General features: G+C 39.1%; 1 protein-coding gene and 1 pseudogene across 1 annotated transcript in view; one reads left to right on the forward strand and one right to left on the reverse strand.

The window, feature by feature from the left end:
* Positions 1-19,106, forward strand: part of GRM5 (glutamate metabotropic receptor 5) — a 481,197-nt gene that overhangs the window by 47,363 nt on the left and 414,728 nt on the right. The gene's annotated exons all lie outside the window — the stretch shown is intronic.
* LOC150018621 (aurora kinase A pseudogene) lies at positions 1,893-2,773 on the reverse strand (annotated as a pseudogene).

Consider the following 19,106-nt stretch of genomic DNA (forward strand, 5'->3'; position numbering starts at 1 on the left):
CATTATTCTTCTCAAGACCTCATTATTATCTTATTCAGACTATATTTCAAGTTCAACTTTATAATCACTCATTGGAATGGCTTTATTTTCCTTGTACATCATTTCTGCCAGCATACTTCACTGGCACAGTTCCAGCTTTGGCTATCCCACTTTTCCTTATTCAACATCTGCCTCTGAGCCTCTGAACGGGGCTGGAGAAAACACATAGTGATGCTGACTGCTTTTTACTTAAATTTAGTATCATAAACCTCGTGTAGCCCCAATTTACTGCTTGAAAATCCTACAACTACATTTTGTTAGTCAATTGATTCTCCTGCTGTCCTAGATCATTGTTTCACACCTGCTCCTTTCTTCTGAATCCTGTAATAGTTCTCTAATCTTTTACACTCAGTAATGACTTTTCTTCCTATTTCACTGAGAAAATGAAGAAAAGTCAGTAGAGATATTAATTCTCTAACTAACAGATCCACCAAGATTCCTGAAATTCTACCCATGTGTTTCACAATCCCTTCGGTTGAATAGGTGAACCAGGTACAAGGTTCTAGAGATTATAGTCTGAGGGGTTTGGCTCTTCTCTTCATGGACTGTACCAGAAAATGAGGGTAGTAGGTATTAAATAGATTACTGTGCATGACTCAATATCATGAAAGTTGGGTAGAAGGTCTATATTTATCTTTAGCTACATAACTTTGGACATAAATGAAATCAAATCTCTGAAACCTCAGTTCCTTGTCTACCATTGTCCTTTATAAGATTATAAAGGGTCTTAAATCTGAGAGGGGGGGAATTGTTATAAAAATTAGTTAATTAATTAATAAAAAGAAGAATATAGGAAAAGGTGAAGCCAACGAATTTATATGCATGACCAATGGACATGAATTAAGGGGGTGGCATTACTGGGGGAAGGGAAGTACTGGGCAGAGGGGAGCAAAGGGGGAAAAACTGGAACTATTGTAACAACATAATCAATAAAATATACTTAAAAAAAAAGGTTACACAAAAAAAGAACAAAAGATTCCAACTTCCTTGTATTAGATTTTATAGGTTTAATGCAATTTAATTTGAAATATCAATTGAGATATTTTCCTTTTGAAAAAAAATAATAAAGGCAGCAACATCTGCACCCCATATTATGAGATTTTAATGACATAAAAAACATTCATGTGTTTTGTAAATTATAAAACATTTGAGCATGAAATGTACTATTACTTTGTCAGAACCAGGGCCACACGGCCCCTGTGCAGGTTGTACATGCACTAATCTGGTAGACAGTGGGGGAGAGTTCTGCACATAGATTTTGAAGTGAATGCCCCACTTAGACCTGGTGTTACACTGGCTGCCCTGACTAATACATGCAAGCTTCCCTTCGCAGCTCATTCTAGATTCACTATTTGCAAAGCATTATTTAAAAAATTGCCTTTTTTTTTTTTTTTTTTTTCTATGCGCAGCTCTTTATTGAACATGTAAGAGCCACATACTATTCTGACAGCTTCCCCAGGCATGGCCACCCAATAAGTTACACACACACTCGGGTACAAGTCGGGGCCAAGGGGCCACTCTGCCACCATCAGGTCCGGGTCACCTTCCACAAGGACACCGCAGTCCACCCAGGCTGCAGGCGGCTGCACTTGAACTTTGCCCCGGGGTGATGAAACCAGTGAGTGAGCATTATTCTGGCGGCTCCTTTCACCTCGAGCATCCCGTTTGTTGAAGTGGCACTTCCTCGGCAGGAGCACAAGGCATCGCCTGCTCAGTAAAAACAACATGTATGTATGTATTTTCTGTAGCACTGCAAACGGCGAGCGGGCCGCCTGCGGCAAGGGCAGGGCAGGAGCGCGCTGATGGCTCATCACACAACAGCCCTGGCTCACGCGTCCTCCCCGGCCCGGGTCCTAAGATGGCTTTCCAGCTGAGTCTTTGTGGTTTTGGCCACTCGATGGTTTGGAGGAGTTTGCGGTGACCCAGGGGTGCTCAAGGACTTCCTTCAGGGTCGTCCGCTGGCTGGGGTTGTGCACCAGCAGTCGTGAGATGAGGTCCCTGGCTCCCTCTGGCACAAAGGCGGGGAACATGAATTCCACCCATGATATTCTTTTGTAGGTCTCCTGGTATATGCTGGCCTCAAAAGGAGGTTTCCCAACTAAGAACTCATAGCGCAGGACTCCCAGGCTCCAGAGATGCACCTTCTCATTGTGCATCCAGCCTTCGATCATCTCCGGGGGCAGGTAGTCCAGGGTGCCACACAGGGTGGTTCTCCTGGAAGATGGGGCATGGACGGACCACCCAAAATCTGCAATCTTAAGCTCTCCAGCCGATCCAAGGAGCAGGTTCTCTGGCCTAATGTCTCTGAATAACTCTCTTTGAATGGCAGTAAGACAGGGCATTTGCCAATTCTGTGATATAAGTAGCAATTCTCTGCTCATCAAACCTGGACAGTTTCTGAAGTTCGTGCTCCAAGGGACACGTACTCCAGAATTAGGTAAACCCTGGTGGTGTTGTGGAAATACCCGTACAGCCGGAGAATATTTGGATGCCTAAGGTGGGACTGTATCTCTATCTCTCTCCTCAGCTGGTGCTCGACCCCTGCCTCCTCCAGCTGAGCTTTAAATAAGACTTTCAGAGCCAGGATGAACTTGCTCTGCTTTTCTCTCAGCAAGTAGACATTTCCAAACTTCTCTTTACCCAGAGGGCGACCGATTTCAAAGTCTTCTAAAGACCACTGCCTCTTTTGCGATTGTTCATTTTTCTGTTTTGATGCCATTTCCTTTACAGGATTATTTCCGGGGGCTGCTGGCGGAGGCTGCTCACTCTTTTGTGGGTTATTCAGCGGCCTGGTGTGGCTCAGTTGGTCTGGCATCATCCTGCAGAGAGAAAAGTCACTGGTTCGGTTCCTGGTCAGGGCATGTACAAGAGACCACTGATAGATGTTTCTCTCTGACATTGTTTTTTTTCTCCCTATCGTCCCCTCTCTCTAAAAATTAAATTTAAAAAATTTTTCATTAGTCTTTTAAGACCCAGTTCAAGACTTACTCTTAGAGCCTCCCATGCCATTTTGATAGTTCTTTTCCCATTTTCCAAGAATCTTTGCATTCTTCTTAATCACACATTAATTGCTTTTTTTCTTTTACTTATCTTTTTTCCTCCCAGCCCCCCTGCCTTCTCCTCTTTATATTATCCCCTCAGTGTAAGGATTTTTAGGGCTATATTGTGTTCTTTTTGTCTTGCTATCTCAAGATTTAGCAAGAAAAATAAACCTGGTACGATAGCACCTCCTGGACTGAAGTACTGAGGTTGTCTCTCTGTTTTCAGCATCCTTCCCTCTCCCCAACTGCAGTGTCTCTCTAAACAGTGAGAGCCATGAGAGGAAAGGCTGTCTCTGTTACGTAGTTTCTTCCAGTGCTAGCATGATGCCAGGAACATAACAAACAGTAAGCCAATGTTTGTGGGAACATGGCAAGGAAGAAAAGGTCTTCCATTATTTGACATATCTTTTGGAGCACATAATCTGTGACTTTACCCCTGGCTGGTTTGGCTCAGTGGATTGAGCGTCGGCCTGCGAGCTAAGTGTCGCTGGTTCGATCTTCCAGTCAGGGCACATCAGAGAAGGAAAACTCTGACTCCAAAAAACCTCTGCTGCCTTGCGGCATACCTCTTCAGGGGAAAGGCTAAGGGAGTAAACCCCGACAGAAAATCCGGAGCCGGAGTCCCTAAGGTGGTTTGACGTTGTAGTCAACACCGGCAACTCCTGCGGCGCACCTGAAGCCAAGCTGTATTGACTCCGTCTTTCCCTTGGACCCTTCAGCTGTGAAGAGAGGGGGGGGTCTGCTGCATGGGCAACAGCAGACCCTCCATATCACCCTGCCCAGGCTCTGTAGCTTCAGCTTCACTGGAGAGGACACTCCAGCGTCATCACAAGATGTCGATTCAACACGGGAGGAGACAGATACCGTGTCACTCCCGAGTTGGACTGCACAGCCATTCTCGGCGGTGCAGATAGACTCTTAAGAAGCTACACCATCGTCTCTCGAGACGGACGGCTGCCGATAAAAATCTGTGACTTGTCATGAGGGAAGTGGTGACGATAAAGCAGTGAACAAAAAAACAGATAAATATTCCTGCTTTTTGGTGCTTATATTCTAGTGATGAAGACTGACAATAAAAGTAATAAATGAACCCTAAATTGTGTTAGTGTGGGATGGGCTATATCAAAGATTAGATAAGGTTCCCAGGGTAAACCTCCCTGGAGATGAGACTTTAATGATTTCAAGCAAGTGAGGGAGTGAGATATGCAACGATCTGGGGTAAGAGTATTCTGAGAAGTGGGAAAAAGTGTAGAAGGCTTAATAGGGATGGGAAACTTTAGAGAGTTTCAAACAAGAGTGGTATCTGATTCATGCTAAAATATATACATATATATATATATGAAAATGCAAGAGGGTATCGTCTTCGGCAGCCGTCCGTCTCGAGAGACGATGGCGTAGCTTCTTGAGAGTCTATCTGCACCGCCGAGAATGGCTGTGCAGTCCGACTCGGGAGTGACAATCCCTGCCGCACTTGTTACAGGTGAAGGCAGATGGCCGTTGTTGCTGCTGTTGACGCTGCTTCCACCTCGATCTTTTCTGGACCGCCTCCTCGTTGCGCGCAGCCTCTGCGCGTGACATACCTTGCCCGACCGCGAGCCTCCAGGCTAGGCGGTCGTCTGCTTGAACTTCCCATGTGTTGAGATTGATGGAGCATTGTGTCATGTCCTTTTTGCAGATGTCTTTGAACCACAGTTTTGGGCGCCCTGTCATCCTCTGGCCTTCTGCTAGCTCGCCGTAGAGGAGGTCTTTGGGAATACGGCCTGCATCCATTCTTTTGACATGGCCGAGCCACCTGAGGCGTCTCTCACTAAGAACTGCATGCAAACTGCTCATATTGGCTCGCTTCAGCACCTCGGTGTTGGGAACCTTATTCTGCCAGGCGACATGCAGGACGCGTCGCAGGCACCTCATGTGGAAGCTGTTGAGTTTCCTTTCGTGCCTTGCGTAGGTGGTCCACGTCTCGCTGCCATAGAGGAGAGTGCTGAGTACGCAGGCTTGGTAGATGCGCAGTCTGGTTTTCTCAGTGAGGCTGGAATTGTTCCACACTCGCCGGTTCAGCTTGGCCATAACTGTGGCTGCCCTGATGATTCTCCGGTTGACCTCCAAGTCAACTGACAGAGAGCTCGAGATGGTGGACCCGAGGTAAGTGAAATCGTTGACAACCTCCAGGGTGTATCCGTCGATGGTGATGCATGGGGGCGTCCCCGTGCCTTGAGCCATAACGTTCGTCTTCGTCAGGCTGATGGCTAGTCCGAACTCCTTGCATGCGTGGGAAAGGCAAGTGACTAGCTGCTGGAGTCCCTCTTCGGAGTGTGATGTCAAGGCTGCGTCATCGGCAAAGAGCATCTCACGGATGAGCACCTCTTTGACTTTGGTCTTGGCTCATAGACGGGCCAGGTTGTAGAGCTTGCCATCGGATCTGGTGTGAATGAAGACACCCTCACTGCAGTCCTTAAAGGCGTATTGGAGGAGCATGGAGAAGAAGATTCCGAACAGCGTAGGCGCGAGGACGCAGCCCTGCTTTACTCCGCTGCTGACTGGGAAGGCCTCAGAAGTTGCGCCGTTGTAGGACACCGTGCTGTGCACGTTGTCGTGAAAGGACATGACCACAGCAAGCAGATGTGGTGGACAGCCTATCTTCCGTAGCAAGCTGAAGAGTCCGCTTCGACTGACCAGATCAAACGCCTTCGTGAGGTCGATAAAGGCGAGGTAGAGTGGTTTATGCTGCTCGTGACACTTCTCCTGCAGCTGGCGTAGGGAGAAGATCATGTCCACTGTTGATCGGCCAGCTCTGAAGCCACACTGGGACTCTGGGTAGACGCGGGAAGCAAGGGTCTGCAGGCGGGCAAGAGCGACCCGGGCGAATACTTTGCCGACGACGCTGAGGAGAGAGATGCCCCGGTAGTTGTTGCAGTCGCTGCGGTCTCCTTTGTTCTTGTACATGGTGATAATGTTGGCGTCTCTCATATCCTGGGGGATGTAACCCTCCTTCCAGCAGAGACAGAGTAGATGGTGGAGCGGCTGTAGCAGGGCTGGTTTCCCGCTCTTTAGGATTTCTGGAGGGATTCCGTCGCTTCCTGGTGCTTTCCCGCAAGCGAGGCGGTCGATGGCTTTGCCGAGCTCTGCCGCAGTAGGTGGGGTGTCTAGCTCCTCCATGACTGGTAGGTCTGGGATGGCTTTAAGAGCAGTGTCTGTTACGGTGTTCTTCGTTGCGTACAGCTCGAGGTAGTGCTCGGTCCACCGCCGCATTTGCTGTTCCTGGTCAGTGATGACCTCACCTGTCTTGGACTTAAGGGGGGCTAAACCTGTGCAAGAGGGTATACTGATTATAAAATGTGTAATAGGTTGATTTTATTAAATGCTCATTTATGTTGATTCTGTGTATTTTATTGAAGCTGAGCACATCTAAAACAAAGTTTGCCATTGTTACAAAATATATATTGGTGATTATATTCATCAAATGCATTCATTATGCTTTTGGTGAATAAAGAAGTTAATGAACTTGAAAGACAGGTTGCCAAGGGGTAGTCTACTAGGATTTATTGCAAAAGAAGCCTGTCCTTAAGTGGAAATCAGGGGAAATAAATTCAGTTTTTAGCATTAGTGGCTTCTCATTTTTTTAGTTTTTTAGAAGTAAGGGCTTGAAAATAGGATGTTTTCCCGCAACTTTATTTAGTGTTCTTATCAGCAAGATTAATGCACATCCAGTTTGCTAAATACATCCACCAGCCCTTTCCCTGATGCAAATAACTTACACATTTTAATAAAATCTTCCAATTCCTTGTTATGATCTTATTTAAAATGTGATCTTTGGAATTCTTAATTGTCCTCCAACTTTGGCACCTTAACATTTTTCTTAACCTAAATACAGTTAGGAAAACAAGCTAAAAATAAGTAAATTTTAAATAGAAGCCAATGCATTTAAGCCAAGAGGTTTAGAAGACAAGATGTGCTAAGGCACTTGCTTATGGCCTACATGCTTTTTAAAATGTTATCCTCATATTTCCGGAACTCTCCTGGGGGAAAAGGTAGCTCACAGTTTAAAGATATTTGGGGGCTTCTTGTTTTTACATAGGCAAAAGTCACCATGAAATGTGAGCCTTAGGAGCAAGTAGTATTTTGAATCTTTGTCTTAATAATGACAATCTGCCTAAAATATGTGTCTTGGTTTTGTTGACTTTATTGTGATTAATGTGATGTTATTTAAAGCCTTTGATTTATTTTGAAAGAAGCAGGATGCTGAAGTTAGGAGCTTTTAAAAATAAACGTTTAATTTTGAGATAATTGTAGACTTCCATGCAGTTGTAAGAAATATATCGAGATCCCTCATGTACTTGTTACCTAGTTTTCTCCAGTGGTGACATTTTACAAAACTATAGTACAAACCACAAGCAGGAAAGTGACATTAGTACAGTCAAAATACACAGCAGCTCCTCCACTGCAAGGATCCCTCATATTTCCTTTTTCAAGCAGTATCATGCCCCTCCTCCCCCCACATCCCAGGCCCCTAGCGACCACTAATCTGTTCTCTTCTCTGTTTCTATAATTATGTCATTTGAAGAATGCTATACTAATGAAACCATACAGTATTTGACCCTTTTGGGTTTATTCCCATGTGGAATCATTTTCTGCTTCTAGCATCATTATTTTATCATATGGTCATATTAGTTTCTTGACATTCCATGTATCTCTGGATAGCTGGTCCTGATTCAGCTCCCATTATGCCTCAGACACCTTCCACATAGCTTAAAATGGACAAGGTAGAGTCAATGACAGAGAGGGACAAGGGGGAGGATTGAGATTTTTTTTAAAGGTAGAAATTTTCTTTTATTATTTTTGTCTTTAAATTCAAAGAGAAATAGAGCTAGCACCTATTTATGGCATTTGAAACCCATCACCATTCAAATTTGTTAAGAAATTAGCTCTAGCCATGCATGGTGTTAATGCATGTGTGTCAGCATATGCTTGTGTGTGTTAAGTGTGTGTTGTTTCAACTTGCATTATTTTGCATGATTTCTGAAGCCTAAGTGCACAAAATGCCACTGTTTCTTCCCTTCAGAGGTACTTAAAGAAGTCCTTTGGAAGTTCATCATTATTTTTATCCTTGTTTTTGAAGATGGAGTATTTTATTCCAGACAGAGATAGCATTTCTCATGGACTTCAGAGAAAAAGACACAGTTGTAATCAAATTTTGTGCATAGAAAGTATGCCGCTTTGTAGTAAAGCTCTCCCACAGGGGTGTGTGTGTGTGTGTGTGTGTGTGTGTGTGTGTGTGTGTGCATGCTGAGTTAATCTGTGAAGCTAACAAATTGAGTGATGATTAAAATTTTCCTGAAAAAATGTGAGGCTTAAAAGCTCTCATACAACTATATTTACTTTGACTAACAACTATGTACCATTGTCTCTCTGTTCTATGAAGGGTTTTTGTTTTTATTTATTTTTGTCTTTCTCTCCTTGGTTTTAAAGACCATGTTGTGGTAGATGTCAATTCCTGAAAAGTTTTTGGATGAAGAATTCAGTGACGAAAGCAATCATATGCTTCCTCCCAATTCCATGTCCAAGGCTCCAATTTGTGACCATTCATTATGCATTTGTATATATTTTATCATTTGGAATTTCAAGATCTAGGGGTTGGTGCCATTCCCCTTTTTGATATGATTTACATATTATGTTTCAATCATATTATTAGAAGTAAGAATTTATATTTAGAAAATGTCAAATTATTTGCCCTTGTGAATCTCAGTATCTCAGCAAGCATCATAGTTTTAAACCCAGTCAGTTCTGGGGATCTCTAATTGTCCTTGCTTGAGGCTCTGTCCTACAATATCAATGCATTGAACATCTTTTGCATCATGTTGCCCACACATCCCTTTCATACCCTGCACTATATACCTCCAATGCCTTAATTTTAAGTACATGTTCACACATAACTTTTGCTCTACCCAGCCATCTCATCTGCTTGTGGTTCTCCTGTTTCATGTTCTTTCCCATGTGGAAGTCAAATATCTCCAATCCTCTTACCCCAAATCTCTTCATGTTTTAAAATCTTGGTTGCAATGTCATCTTTTTTTTTTTTTTTTTACTATCTCCATACCCACAACTTCCAAAGGTTAGATGTCCATAGCTAGACAGGACTCATTTTGTTCATTTCAGTATTTTCATATTCTGGCATGGTAAGTATGTAATAAACATCCTTTAAATGACTTAATTTTAATAACGGTTATGGAAATGAATGAAAAGATGGGTGAATGTCTTGAGTATAAGTTACAATTTATTGCTGAAGTATTTCCTAAGTTAATTAAGATAACTTAAATCATAACTTATTGCAACCAGGGAGCGGTGTGTGTCTCAGTTGAACCCCACCTCATGAGTCCTTGGATCTTGAGCCCATGGAACTTAAGGTACACTTGGGACAATGATTTAATAAACAAAGCCTCATGATATAAAGTAAATTCAAATCCTCATGCTAATCAAATCCCAATCATACCAGGAATGCCAACAGAGCGTTTCTTTGTTTTATACAATACTTTAATTCAGTACTTTTCAAAGAATGTCCATGGACATTTGAGAGGTCCCAAAGACCCTTTCAGATGATCCACAATGACAAAATTACTTGCATAGAAATACTAACACATTGTAAAAACATAGTATATAATAATAATAATAACTTAAAAGTGATAAAATTTATGATAATATAATTCAGTTTTTGTGTCAGGCATCGTACCACATGCATTAAGTATTATATCACATTTACTTTCACAACAAATCTATAAAGTAATAGTCCCTTTTACATATAGAAGAAGGAATTAAAGCTCAGAGTCATGCCTCAAGTTACAAAGTTAAAATATAGTATAGGAGAAAGTTAAATCCAGGTATATATTGATCCATTGACTATACTTTCCCCTCTATACCACTTTCCTGCTTCATCGAAGTTAAGCAGAGAAGAAAACCATTGGTAATATGAGAGTATAACATTGTTTCTGTGTAAACTAATGAAACAAAGGAATCATCAACACTGTTAGGAAGATGGTCAAGGAATTTTTTTTTTTTCTTTTTGCCTGAGCTGGATATTTAAGAGATAACTAGGTTTTATCAAGTAATAAGAATAAGTAGAACAGAAGGTCATTGTTGGCACAATGACTAGTCTGTATGAAAATAAAAATGTTAACTCAATGAAGCACATTTCAAGAATGAGCTGTACCAATAAATGTTCAAGGGTAAGAAACCAACAGGGGAGATGAGTTTGGAGGAGAGACAGGAGCTAAATTACAGAGTGCCTTGTGTGCTTAGGTAAATGCTTAGTATTTGACTAGAAATGATGAGTAGGGGACAACTCTTAACTACAGATTCCCCCCCCCCATCTTTATTTGGGAATAATTTTAAATTTACAGAAAAGTTGCAGAGGTAGAATAAATGACGGGTCCCAGATACTCCTCACTCGGCCTCCCCTACTTGTTAACATTGTATATATTTTGGCTATATTTGTCAAAAGTAAGAAATTAACATTTGTTTAATATCATTAACTAAGTTACAGTCTTTATTTGTGTTTCACCAGTTTTTCCACTAATGCCCTTTCTTTTCCTGTTCCCAGATCTAATTCAAGATATTTCAATATGTTGTGTTTAGCAATATTTAGTAGTGCTTATACCTCTAATCTTTTATAGTTTTTCAGTATTTTCTGTATATTTTTCATAGCATTGCTATATTTTTGAAGTTTTACTTACAGATTTTTAAAAATTAAACTATTTTATAGTAAATATAAATTCACATGCAGTTGTAAAAAGTAACACAGCAAAACTCCTGGGTACTTTACCCAGTTTCCACCAATGGTAATATCTTGCAAAACTAGAGTACATTATCACCACCAGGATATTGAAACAAAATAAGTAATAAACAAAGGTTCCATTTCCATGAGGATCCCTCATATTGCTCTGTTTTATAGCCACAACTGCATCCCCATTCTTTTCTCTTCTTGACCCCTGTCAACCACAGATCTGTTTTCTATTTTTATAATTTTGTCACTTCAAGAATGTCCATATAAAAAGTATCACACAATTTATGACTTTTTGGAGATTGACTTTTAACACTCAGTATTTCTTTACGGAGGTTTATATAAGTAGTATGTATCAATGGTTTGTTAATTTTTTGTTGTTGTTGCCTAATAGTAAATGTACCATGTTTGTTTAAATATTCATCCACTGAAGGATATCTAATTCTGGTTATGACAAATAAGCATGACATAAAGATTTGTAAACACTTTTTCTATAAACATGAACTTTCACTTTCTAGGATAAATGTTTAGGAGTGCAATTGCTGGGTTGTATGATAGTGGAAAGTTTTTTTTTTTTTTTATTTATTTTGAAGAAACTGGCAAACTGATTTCTAGATGTACCATATTACATTCCCACGAGCCATGAATGAGTGATTGATGTCATTTTTAAAATTATTTTGGACAGCTTGATAGTTATACAGTAATGTTTTATTATAGTTTTAATTTGCAATTCCCTGCTAGCTAATGGCATTGAACATCTTTTCGTGTGCTTATTTATTGTCTAGATATACTCTTCAGTGAACTGTCTGGTCACAACTTTTGCCCATTTTCTAGTTGTAGAGGTTTTTTTGGTTTTGTTTTTGTTACATTTTGAAAGTCCTTCATGTATTCTAGATGCTAATCCTTCATCAGATAATGTGGTTTGCAAATCCTTTCTCCAAATCTGTAGGTTGTTTTTTCATTTCTTTCACATGGGCTTTCACAGAACAAAGCTTTTAAATTTTATGAATTCCTATTTATCAATTTTCATTACATGAATCATGCTTTCGATGTCAAATCTAAGAATTATTTGTCTAGTTCTAGATACTAAAGATTTTCTCTTACTTTTTTTTAAGGTTTTATAGTTTTATGTTTCACATTTAAGCCTTTACCTATTTGAGCTGGGTTTTGTATAAAACATCAGGTTTCAATTGAGGTTCATTTTTATGTCTATAAATGTCCAATCATCCAGCAATGTTGAAAAATCATTTGTTGAAAAGGCCATCCTTCCTTCATTGAATTAATTGCTATTGCAGTTTAGTCAAAAACTGTTGGGCCTATTTGTGGTAGTCTATTTCTGAGTGTTCTATTCCATTGATCTTTGCATCTGTTTCTCCACCAGTATCATTCTGTCTTGATTACTGTAGCTAAATAGTAGACCTTGATATCATTAACAAAATATTTTTTAAAGAGATAAAGCATAAACTTACCTCTCATTCTCCTTTTTATTATATATTATGAATCCACACAAAAGGCAAATGATTTTTACTAATTCTCTATATCTGGAAGTGAAACAATGAGGTATCATGAAAAAAATTCTGGAAATAAATCTAAGTTCTATTGTCAGGCAAGTATTAGTAGAATTTAAAGAAATTAAATAAAATATTTATTTTGGATGCTATACACTCTCTTTAGATTTCATCAATCAGTACTTCAATTCAAATCTGAGCATTTCTTTCTCTTGGTGTTGTTTAATTTAATTTACTTTTCTTTCAATGACAGTTTACATTCAATACTATTTTATACTAGTTTCAAGTGTACAGTTTTAACATAGCCTACAAAATGCTCTTTTGGTGTTTTTAATAAACTACCTGAGTATTTTTAAGTATGTTTTATTGATTATGCTATTACAGTAGTCCCAATTTTCCCCTTTCCCGCCTTTTACCTGGTACCCTCCTTCACTTCAACAATCCTTCCCTTAGTTCATGTCCATGGGTCATGGGTATAAGTTCTTTGGCTTCTCCACCTATACTATACTACTTTTAACAACTCCCTATTTTTTCCTACCAATTATGCTTCTTAATCCCTGTACCATTTTTCCCATTTCCCCCCTTCTCCCTCCAAATGATCAAATGATCCCCATACCTATGATTTTGTTCCTGTTCTGGTTGTTTGCTCAGTTTTGTTTGTTTGTTTGTTTGTTCATTTGTTTAGATTCAGTTGTTGATAGTTGTGAATTTATTGCCTTTTTAATGTTTATGTATTTATCTTCTGTTTTTGTTTTGTTTTGTTTTTTTTTGTTAAATAAGTCCCTTTAACGTTTCATGTAATAATGGCTTGGTGATGTTGAACTCCTTTAGCTTTACCTTGTCTGGGAAGCACTTTATCTGCCCTTCATTCTAAATGGTAGCTTTGCTGGATAGAGTAATCTTGGTTGTAGGCCCTTGTTTTTCATCACTTTGAATACTTCCTGCCAGTCCCTTCTTGCCTACAAAGTTTCTTTTGAGAAATCAGCTGACAGTCTTATCGGTACTCCTTTGTAGGTAACTAATTGCTTTTCTACTGCTGCTTTTAAGATTCTCTCTTTATCTTGAACTTTTGGCATTTTGATTATGATGTGTATTGGTGTGGTCCTATTTAGGTCCAACTTGTTTGGGACTCTCTGGACCTGTATGTCTATTTCCTTTGCCAAAGTAGGGAAGTTTTCTTTCATTATTTCTTCACATAAGTTTTCAATTTTTTGCTCTTCTTCTTCTCCTTCTGGCACTCCTATGATTTGGATGCTGTTACATTTAAAGTTGTCCCAGAGGTCCCTAAGACTATCCTCATTTTTTAAAATTCTTTTTTTTTTCTTGCTGTTCCTATTGAATGCTTTTTCCTTTCTTATGTTCCATTATTGGTTTGATCCTTAGCTTCATTCTCTCTACTGATGGTACCTTGTAGATTTTTCTTTATTTCATTTAGTGTAGCCTTCATTTCTTCTTTTATTTTTTAGCTGTACTCAGTGAGTTCTTTGACCATCCTAATCATTAGTGTTTTGAACTCTGCATATGAAAGGTTGCATATCTCCATTTTGTTTAGTTCTTTTCTGGGGTTTTGTTCTGTTCTTTCATTTGGGCCATATTTCTTTGCCTCCTCAATTTGGCAACCTCCCTGTGTTTGTTTCTGTGTATTAGATAGAGCTGCTTTTATTCTCTGTTTTAGTAGCATGTCCTATGTAGAAAAGACACCTGTAAGTTATGTGAGACAGAGCCTTAGGTAATTGCCAGGGTGAGGCAAATCGCTTCACCACTTTGTGGCTCTGTCTGTGGAGAGGGCTTAAAAAGGGGACAGTGCCACTACCTGGCTTCTGGAAGTTTGCCTGGCATTTACCCCACTTCCAGTCATTTCACCCACTTCCCTTATGTGACTGGCTCCTTTCCTGTTGCTGCCCTGGTGGTGAAACCCAAAGTGGATGGGTTTGTGTATGTTCTAAGTCCGCGTGGACCCTTGAAGCAACAAAAATCCAGCAGCTCTTCTGCTGCCCCAACCTCCACTATTTTTTTACAGCTAGAGGTAATGGGATTTATCTTTTCAGTGCTGGAACCCATTGGCTGTTCAGTCTGTCCTGGAGCTAGGATCACTCACTCCCAAATGATCTTTCCCAATTTTTATCCACCACATGTGAATAAAGGATCATCTGTTCTGGTGCTGTCACCACTGCCTCTCCACATCATACCACCTCTCTGCCTGTCTCCATAACTCCACCCCTCTTACTCATTTGGAAGAATATGGCTTTTTTTAAATCTGTGGTTGTCAGACCTCAAATAGCTCAATTTTCTGACTGTTCTGGGTGTTTTTTGTTTTGAGATTTGGTTGTAATTCTTTCTATGGTTGCACAAGGAGGCAAATCATGTCTACCTACTCCTCCATCTTGACTGGAATTCTGGGTATTACATAGGTTTTAAAACTTTTAGATTAAAAATATGTATCTCTTACAAATATAAAGTGAATTTAATTTAGCCAGATTTTATAATCCTTGTTTTTAAAATTTAAATAAGTAACTCTATTACAGTTAAAAGAATAATTAGTTGCATAATATACATATAGTTCTTATGCATAGGTAAGCTTTCAGTGCTAATTAAGAAAAGTTGGGAAAATATCAAAAGAGGAAATAGAGTTTTATTTGTATATAAATTTAAAATAGCAAGAGAATTGCTGTGAGGAAGAAAAGTTTATAATGAATTAGTCAAAAAGTTATTATGATTACATTGGAAAGACTTGTCTGTTAGTATCATAGCATACAATTAAAAAATGTGAATGTGAATGCCTTGCAAAAGAAAAATTGTGAAAACAGGTTATATCATGATTGTAAAGGTTAGCCTAAGTTTTAAATTTTTTGGAAGAAGAAAATCAGTGATAAAATATAGGAGAATTATGTCATTAACTCAAGCTAAAACAATGTGAATTAATATGAATCATTTGTTCATTCAACAGTTATTTATTGAGTACTTACTCTGTACCAGGCAGTATTTAAGGTATAGAATAACAGATAAGGTGGATTCTATCTCTAGCCTCAATCTAGTCTCAAGGTCCTTATCCTATTGGCTCATGAATCCTTGCTCTTCCAAATTACCTCAGAATTATTTGATTGCTTAAAGTTGGCATAATACATCAATATAGCACTATTCATTTGTTTCCAAATCCTTTTGCTCACCTATAATCTAAAAGAATTATACACACACAAACACACACAGTGCATTCATGCACACCTTAGTAATTTTTAATTTCTTATCTAAAATGTTTAAGTATAAGTTTGAATTTTAACAGAGGACATTATTTGTGTAATAGTGTGTTTATCTTTTAAAATAAAACATAACATCACTGATTTAAGTGTTAACAGTGAAATCTTACTACTGTATTGACTTGACGTTCAGCTTTGAGCCATTTAAAATATAAGCATGCATTTTTACTATTATCCATAAGTTAACATTGTATCCAGTTCCTTTTGAATTTGTATTTCCAGTCTACATCTTCACAAAATATTATCTTAATGTAATATATTTTTATTTTTTATATTATATGTTTCTCAAATTTTAAAAATGCAGATAAATATCGTGTATACTTTTCCTTGTGTTTAAAAAATTATACTGAGTTGAGTTATTCTCATATTTTAGTGTGAAATATTTTGAGACTAATATATTACAAATTATAAAATATAATATATATAAATTATTAGAAATGCCAACTTTTAAAAAGATGAATGAAGCTTTTTTCCTCTACTATTCATGAACCTATGGCTAAATATTATTTAATGTTAGAATTGAGACTTACATTAGCAAAATATTTATATATCGTTTTTTTCCTATTTTTCAGCTTTATCAATGTAAGGACTATGAAATACTATAGACATATATAAGGAGCTGGTCTAGATGTTGTTTTTCAGTTGACACTAAATTCTTAGAAATCATTCTGGATCATCTGCCAAAAATCACATGTTGAACATAAGACAGTAATTTTTGTTTAATTTTTATTTTTTTTATTTTTTTAATTTTGTTTACTTTTGGTTTTTCAATTACAGTTGTCCCCTTTTCCCCCAATTTCTCTCCCCCATCCAACCCACCCCCTCTCCCATAATCATATCCCTCCCTGTTGTAAGACAGTAATTTTAATGACCAGTTGACCACCTGGTAAATCCTCCTTTGATTTTGACTAAAACAAAAAATATATATAATTTATTTGACTTGCAACAATATTGGTTATCTAACACTGACACCAAGATTTTGAAATGACACTTTACTTTTCCCAAATATTTTATACCTTGGATAAATGTATTATGGTGAATTTAGGGAAAAATGTTATATATCTTGCATTGCAAGAGTACAAAGGAAAAAAAAACTAGAATTATTGATTAATATAAGGATCTAGCTCAGGTTCAAACTCAATTTGGACACGTTGATCACAATCTCCTCTGAGCACTTCACCTGCTTAATCTCATTTAATCTTCATATCCATCTGTGATACAAGAAATTATCCTAATTCTACAGATGAAGAAAGTGAGGCCTAGAGAAGCTAACTGCCTATCAAAATTAAGAGCAAAGCTGGAGTTTGAATTAAAGTTTATTGCTCTTTACACTTAAACATGTTGCCAGTCACCACTTTCATTTCTATAATCTTAAAATAAAAATCTGATATGTGTATGGTGAGTTAATGGCTTGAGAAAGTATTTGGGTTTGCATACCTATTGAGAAAAACAAATGTCAGAATTATCCAGAACAAATTTGCAGTGTTGTATCTATAAATAAATTGTAAAAGAAAATACTATTAATGAGAATAACCTTTCATTTGAAATCTATGCTATTTTAAAAAATCACCTTTAATGTATACTGGTTCATTACTATTTCAAGGGGGACAGTTTGAGTCCAAGATTTAATCATACAGACTTGCAGATTTCCAGTTAAGATGAGGCATATTTAAACACAGCTCACCTCCTTGAACAACTACATCAAAATTACAGCTGAACTATAGAACAACCATCACTCAGAACCATCACAAATCAAGTTGAATGGAAGTCTGACTACTACAGAATTGAAGAAAACACATTCACTCAGACTGGTAGGAGGGGCAGAGACATGGAGATGTGCAATAGGCTGTTTCCTCCCTCACATGTGGTGGATAAAAATTCAGGATGTGGAGCGAGGAGTCCCAGCCCCACACCAAGGCCCCCATCCACAGGTCCCAGTGCCAGGAAGATATATCCCTATCACTTCTGGCTGCAAAAACCAACAGGGATTGAGTCAATGGAAGAAACTTCTGTAGTCCCAAGCAGTCCCTTTTAAAGAAACCACACGTGGACTTACTCAGACTTGCTTCCTCTGAGCTCCAACACTGGGGTAACATCTTGAAAAGTAGCAGTGGCATATGGGAAGGAACTAAAGTATGTGGCATCAAGGCGAGAGCTGGGGGACAGCTTTCTCTCAGACAGAAACCCTCCCCCCATAGAGCCACAGAGCTGGCTCCATCAATCTGGCTAACACTGTTTGCCCCACCCAGAGGCTCCACCCACCTAATTTACGGGTCAACCTAATTTGTTAAAGTGGCTTTTCTGTATGAATGACTGGTCTTGGTTCATGCTTCAAAACTTCCTAAATTCTCTCAAACAAGCAACAGTTGGCCTCAGCAGGCCCCCAACCCCAATACATTTTGCTAAATGGCCCCAGGCCTGGCAGTAGCAGCAGATAGCCTAGGTTCACAGCTTGACTTTGCTTGAGAACCTCCAAGTACAACACAAGTAGCAGCCATTTTCAGATTGTTATGTAGCTCATGCAGGGTGGTCCTGAGCAGAACACCTTGGCTTGCACCACTGAGGAAACCCCAGAGCCCGTGCGCCCAGTGGAAAGCTACAGACCACATTGGAGCACCACCAACTCTGCACTTGCACAGCTGATCCTCCACGGAGGGCCGAGGTTGGTGGTCAGTGGTCACAACCAGTCCTTAGAGCTGACCGGCCAGGGTAAATTGCTCCAATGGACTTGCCAACAGCAATCAAGGCTCAAGTACAAGAGAAGAGAAAGGTGTATGCAGACCACATGGAGTGTGCACCTTGAATACATAGCTTGAGTGACAGGGGAAGCTGTGCCACTGTACCGTACAAGACACCTACTACAGTAAGTCATAATACCAATATAGGGAGTCATAGCAGCTTTACCTAATACATAGAAACAAACACAGGGAGGCTGCCAAAAATGAGGAGACAAAGAAACATGGCCCAAATGAAAGAACGGGTTAACATTCCAGAAAAAGAACTAAACAAAATGGAGGTAAGCAATCTATCAGATGTATCACTGGTTATAATGATGTTCGAAGAACTTAGTGAGGACTTCAACAGCATAAAAAAGATCCAGTCAGAAATTAAGGCTACACTAATAGAAATAAAGAACAATTTACAGGGATATAACAGCAGAGAGGATGAAGCCGAGAATCAAATCAACGATCTGGAACATGAGGAAGGAAAAACAACCAACCAGAACAACAAGAAGAAAAAGGAATAAAAAAAAATGGGGATAGTGCAAGCAGCCTGTGGGACAACTTCAAGCATTCCAACATTCACATCAGAGGGGTGCCAGAAGCAGAGCAGAAAGAGCAAAAAATTGGAAGTTTATTTGAAAAAATAATGAAAGAAAACGTCCTTAATTTGGTGAAGGAAATAGACATGCAAATCCAGGAAGCACAGAGAATCCCAAACAAGATGGATGCAAAGAGGACCACTCCAAGACACATCATAACTAATATGCCAA

This window comes from Furipterus horrens, unplaced genomic scaffold (assembly GCF_987537825.1).
Source record: "Furipterus horrens unplaced genomic scaffold, mFurHor1.1.pri manual_scaffold_2, whole genome shotgun sequence".
NCBI lineage: Eukaryota > Metazoa > Chordata > Mammalia > Chiroptera > Furipteridae > Furipterus > Furipterus horrens.